Genomic DNA, 6,000 nt, shown 5'->3' on the forward strand with positions numbered 1-6,000 from the left:
TTAAACCAAAGTGTACCTTGCCCAAATCTCTGTTAGCACATCATACTCTTATTTTTTTTGAGAACACTTAACATTATCTGAAAATGAACTATTGTCATTATTTTCTTGACTGTTGTCTGTCACTGGAATGTACACTCCCACCAGAATGTGAGTGCCAGGATTTTGCTTTATTTCCCACTTCATCTCCAGAGTTCAGAGCACTGCCTGACACTGTGTAGGTGTTCAATAAATATCTGCTGAATGAACTGCAAGATGAATGAGGACATTGGAGCTTCCCCAAAACCTCTCTATACTTAGGCAGGCCTCATTAATAAAAGATTATTTCCGCCCACAAAATGTGTTAATCCAAGCATTGCTGTGTTGCCAAAGTAGATGGTTTATCTGCAAGTAATACAATTAGAGGTAATTAGACTGATCCAGATTATGAATTGTCTTTTTAATTCACTTTATGGATGATTAGATTATCTAGAATAGAACTGGTCTGAAGTGGGTAGAATGGAAATAATGACAGTAACTATTTCATACAGTTGTTATTAGGATTAAATGACTTAATGTAAGTGAAGTTTTTAGCACAGTAGTCTCAACTGGGAGCTATTTGGCCCACCCCAGAGACATCTGGGATTGTCTGCAGACATTTTTTGTTGTTGTTGTCCAAACAGGGCTGAGGAGGGTTGCTACTGGTCTCTGCTGCTTAACATCCTACAATGCACAAGATAGTCCCCTACAAAGATTTATCCAGCCCCAAATGTTGGTAGTGCCACCTGTGAGAAACCCTCGACTAGAGCAATGTCTGGCACACAGAAAGGGCTATACAGTAAGTCCCCTACATACGAATGGGTTCCATTCTGAGAGCGCGTTCATAAGGCCAGTTTTGTTCCTAAGTCAAACAAAGTTAGCCTAGGTACCCAACTAACACGATCGGCTATATACTGCTGATATTACACTTGCTTCCGGACATTCTGGGCTTGAAATAAAGATCCTGTACTACTGTACTCTATACAGTACTGTACAGTAAAGTACACAAAAGCACAACCACTTGTAGAGGATGCACACATGTGACAGTAAACGCCAGACACGAGAACTAACTTACGTGATTGGACACGCAAACACATGTTCACATTTTTGAAAGTTTGCAACTTGAAAGTTCGTATGTAGGGGACTTACTGTATTTGTGTTTGCTATTATTATTATTTTATAAGAGATCCTTCTCTGACAGACAAATGTTCTCACACACTCTGTAACTGGGGGGATAGCACAGTGGTTGACAGCATTAAATCTACAGTCAGACTCTGTGGGTTTGAAGCTTAGCTTTACTGTTTATTAACAATGTGATTTTAAGCACATTACTTGACTTCTCTATGCCTCATATTCTTTGCCTATAAAATTGGAATAACAATAGAAACTCCCTCAGAAAGTTGCTGGGGATTGATGAAAATAATCCATATAAAACACTCAATAATGTTGTAAAAAATTAATCAACAGAAACCTTAATTAAATAGAGTTGGGAGACCAGAGCAGGGAGCTCCCATGCCCTACAACAATAGAAGAGCCTAATAATAAGAAGAAAGACTCCTCTTCTTGCCTGGCAAGAGCTCAACCAATGAGAGACTGTCACAACTCAGCCAATGAAAATCCATGGACTCTGTTTACTATAGTCCTCCCAATTTCCTTTCCCCTTCTATAAAAGAGTGCTCCTCTTCACTTTTGCTGGGGACTTGCTTGTGGCTTGCCATGATTGCAGACTCTGAATTGCAATTCTTTGCTGATCCTGAATAACAACCCCCCACTTTTGTTTTCCTGGAGAAATAATTGGCAGTCTACTTGTTTTAAGTCAACAATGTGTAATAGCACACAGTAGACATTTAATAAATGTCATTGATCATTGCTATTGTTTTTGTTGACCTCAAAAGATCTTTCCACAGAATATAGTGAAGGGATTGGGGGTAGTTTCAACAAAGAAAAAATAGAAAAAATATTGCTCATATAAAGTATTACAACAAGTGTATATTTCATATAATAAGAGATAATTACGCAGACTTTAAATCCAAACCATCACTTTTAAGACTATTATTTTTTAAAACTATGTTGCTCTTGCTTTCCTGGTAGAGCAGCTCCTTGAAATAAAGGATTCTCTCATTTAAAAAAGTTGTATCTAGCACACAACATACGATTATTTAATTAAGACTTTTTTCAATTAGAATTATAGATACACTAAAGTATTTCCAGAATCCAACTCTCAAATATGAAATATAAACTTAGGAATGTTAAACACTAGTACAATATCAACAGTCTCTTGTGTTTTAGATTTATTAAGGTCCTTCATTGAGATAGTAGAGAGAAGCCCACAGTGGGTAACTGCAGACTTGTAGTCATCCTCTTTTTATAATCTGATGTTTGTGAAGGTGCTTTGGAAATTGTCACAAAACGGAGGAGAAAAACCCCACCATATACAAAACAAAAGGGAACATGACAACCTGGGAAAAATGTTTGCAACATAAATAGCAAAAGATACATATTCCCAATAGAGAAAAGAGGCCTATAGAGCAACAACAAGGATATGAGTGCTCCCATAAAAGACATGAAGCGGCAATTCAAAAGAGAAGAAATTCAAATTGCCAGTAAATATGGAATATGTTCAGACCTACTGGCAATCAGAGAAACACAAATTAAAACAAGTTTTGGGTTTTTTTTTCCCTTTCAAATTGACAAAGGTTAAAAGAATAAAATGGCCAGTGTTGAAGTTTGGTGTACAAGGGCACCCTCATCGACTGTGGGTAGAGTATATGTTGACACAACTTTGCTGGGAGACAGTTATCTATATGAATTAAGAACTTCAAAAATCTTTATGCTGTTTGTCTTCATAATGCTACTCTATAATCAGACTTGCACAAAGATATATGCATGTGACTATTCACATTGTGGTGCTATATAAAAATTTTTAATGACAAATGGAGTATGCTTAAATTAATTTTGATCTATCTATGAACCATTAAAAAATCAAAGTCTTTATTTTATTTATTTTTTAACATCTTTATTGGAGTATAATTGCTTCACAATGGTGTGTTAGTTCCTGCTGTATAACAAAGTGAATCAGCTATACATATACATATATCCCCATATCCCCTCCCTCTTGCGTCTGCCTCCCACCCTCCCTGTCTCACCCCTCTAAGTGGTCACAAAGCACCGAGCTGATCTCCCTGTGCTATGCGGCTGCTTCCCACTAGCTATCTATTTTATATCAAATAGTCTTTAGAAATACCTTATTCTGTAGCGTTTTCATGTGTGGCTGACAGAGAGGTGATGGTACAGAAATATGAAAGAAAGGAGAGCACAGATGCAAGGGGGGACATCTAAAGAGGAGTGTCCTTTACCCTTACGCACTTTTCAGGCTCTGGGAGTCTCCTGGGCTTCTCACAGTAACTTAGGGTAAATATTCACATTAAATTCTAACAGTAACTCAGAGTCACACACTTAAAGGTTTAGAGCTTACTACATCTCTGGCCTTCAAAGCCACAAATAACATTGTTAAACAAAGTTTCTTACACCACTAGATGCTTATCTACTTATTTGTTTCTAACTTTTCTGCTGCTTCAGTTCTACCTTCAAATTAAAATTAAAAGTTAAATAAAATCAAGAGTTAGCACAACCTATGTTTATTTATTTCTAAGTCACTATCATTTTAAGTTGGATTACCTATAAGAAACTGCAGCCTAATTCTTAAATTTTAGTGATTGGTGGTGTTTAAAGTGCAAATATTTAATGACATACTTTATGTGGCAATGTCAGTAATAAAACATTTTAGTGGATGAATTATGGCAGTCAGAAAAAGCAAGATATTTCAGCTCTTTTCACCCTTGCTATTAAATCTTGGAGGATTTGACCCAAGGGGTACTTGGAACTTCTTGTTGGCTATTGTTCTGCTAACACTTTAAGCTGTTAGTAACTGTAAGCAGAAAGATCAAAAGTATTTATGAAAATTAAATTAAAATATAATCGAACAATCTAGGACAATAAAAGATTCTTGAAATATCTGAAGGAATATCACAATTTTCTCATGATTTGCTAAATCAGAGATGATACACTGGTATCTGGCAAATGGATTATAGGCCAGGTATGAGACACTGAACCTCTACATCCTCAGAGCAGCCAGGCAGTGGCCTGGGACTAAGGGACCCTGGACTGGTCTCCTGACATCCACCATCTGCACAGCACCAGAGAAGCCAGCTGCAGAGAACATGGAACAGCCCATTATTGACAAAGGACCCATGAAGCCACTAGCGAAGTTTATCTTCTAGGTGTTCAGGAATAAGTTTAGCAGCCTGAGTTCATATTGCGGTGAAGGGAGTAGCAAGGAAAGAAGCAAATCTATAAGAAATACTACCACACAAACAAAAAACTCACAAATCCATAAAATTTAATATGGACAAAAAAATTAATAAATGAACCAAAGCACTGTCGTTCATAGAAAAGGCCAGGTACTAACAAAGTAGTTTCAGTAAAATCAAAATTAAAGGGGAAAAATATAGAAGTGGTTTAACTGCTCTTATAAGAAAATTCATCCAGTAATTAGATTGACTTAATAGTGCTATGTCAAGTAAATACTTTCTTGATCAATTTTATCGCCATTGGTAAAGTTATGGTTGGAATGTTTGTATTCATAAATAAGAGTTAGAATGTCTGAGGGAATCAAAACAGAGTCAAAATGGGATGCAGAGAGTCCACTGACCACTTAGTGATACCTGTAAGAATTAAGGAACAGGGTTTCCCATCCATCCTTACCAGAATCTCTACTGAAGACAGTGCCTGACCTGTAATCCAATATATCTCAGTCCAGTAATTGGTGCAGGCCATAACTCTCATCAATTCCTCTCTTCCTTTGAATGATCCTTGATGCTGGTCATAAAATAAGTCCTATGTTTGAAATCATACACCCATTTCGACTGTTCTTAGACTCAAGTCCTAAGGTCCATGATTCCCATTTGTCCAACAAATTGTTGCACCCAATCAGAAGAAAAGACAGTTAATTCATATTCACAATATATTCACAGGATGACCTTTGTTCCCTGGTTCCTACCCCGAGTTCACCCATTGTTCCATAAAGCTCAGGGCTGGGAGGGTAAAGAACAAGAAATAGGATAAATGGAAATGGATGGGTGGTGAGGGTACAAGAGGGAATGAGCAGGGAGAAAAGATTGGACATATCTGATACAATTTTTTTTAAACCAGAAAAGAAGAACAATGGAATAAAAATACTTGTTTGCACATATTCTATATTCACCAAGAATTTTGCCTGCCCTTCATTTATATTCTAAGACAATGCATTTTATTTCACTGGAATTATTGTACTGAAAGATCTTGTTTTGAAATGGGAACTGAAAATGTGGATTCTGTAACAATAATCACTGTATTTATAGGTATAATGATAATAAGTACCATTCTATTGCTTTTATACCATGTAGTAAAGTAGAGCCAAAATTTTACATGTGTCTTTTAAATTTATCCTTACATTTTATACTGTTTACTGTCTTCTAGACATATTGTTTTCTGAACACCAGAATCCAGGACAAGCACTTAAAATTGGGTCAATAATCACTTAATAAGTAAATGAATGAATGATGTTCTTACAACCTGGACATAACTGACATTCATCATTTCACTTTTGGTGAGTATATTGTGGGTTTATATTTACTCACGCAGATTGATAAGTGTAGGAAAATAGCTTCAAATTTAGATGAGAACAAGACCCCTTTATTTCCTGAGATCATTTCTTTATTCTTTCTTGTTTAGAAGACAGTTTGAAAGTGCTTGTTAGAAGATAGTTTTCTTAGTGGAAAGTGACTCAAAAATGAAGAAGTCTCAGTTCAAGGCCTCATTTTTATAAAAAAGGAAGTGAGTATGAGGTAAACTGTATAAACAAAGTACCGCAGAGATGAAACTTAAACCAGGAAGAAATATGCCATCAATGTACTTGATGAGAACACATGTGTCATGTGAAGAGAC

Source organism: Kogia breviceps, chromosome 6 (assembly GCF_026419965.1).
Source record: "Kogia breviceps isolate mKogBre1 chromosome 6, mKogBre1 haplotype 1, whole genome shotgun sequence".
In the NCBI taxonomy this organism is placed as follows: domain Eukaryota; kingdom Metazoa; phylum Chordata; class Mammalia; order Artiodactyla; family Physeteridae; genus Kogia; species Kogia breviceps.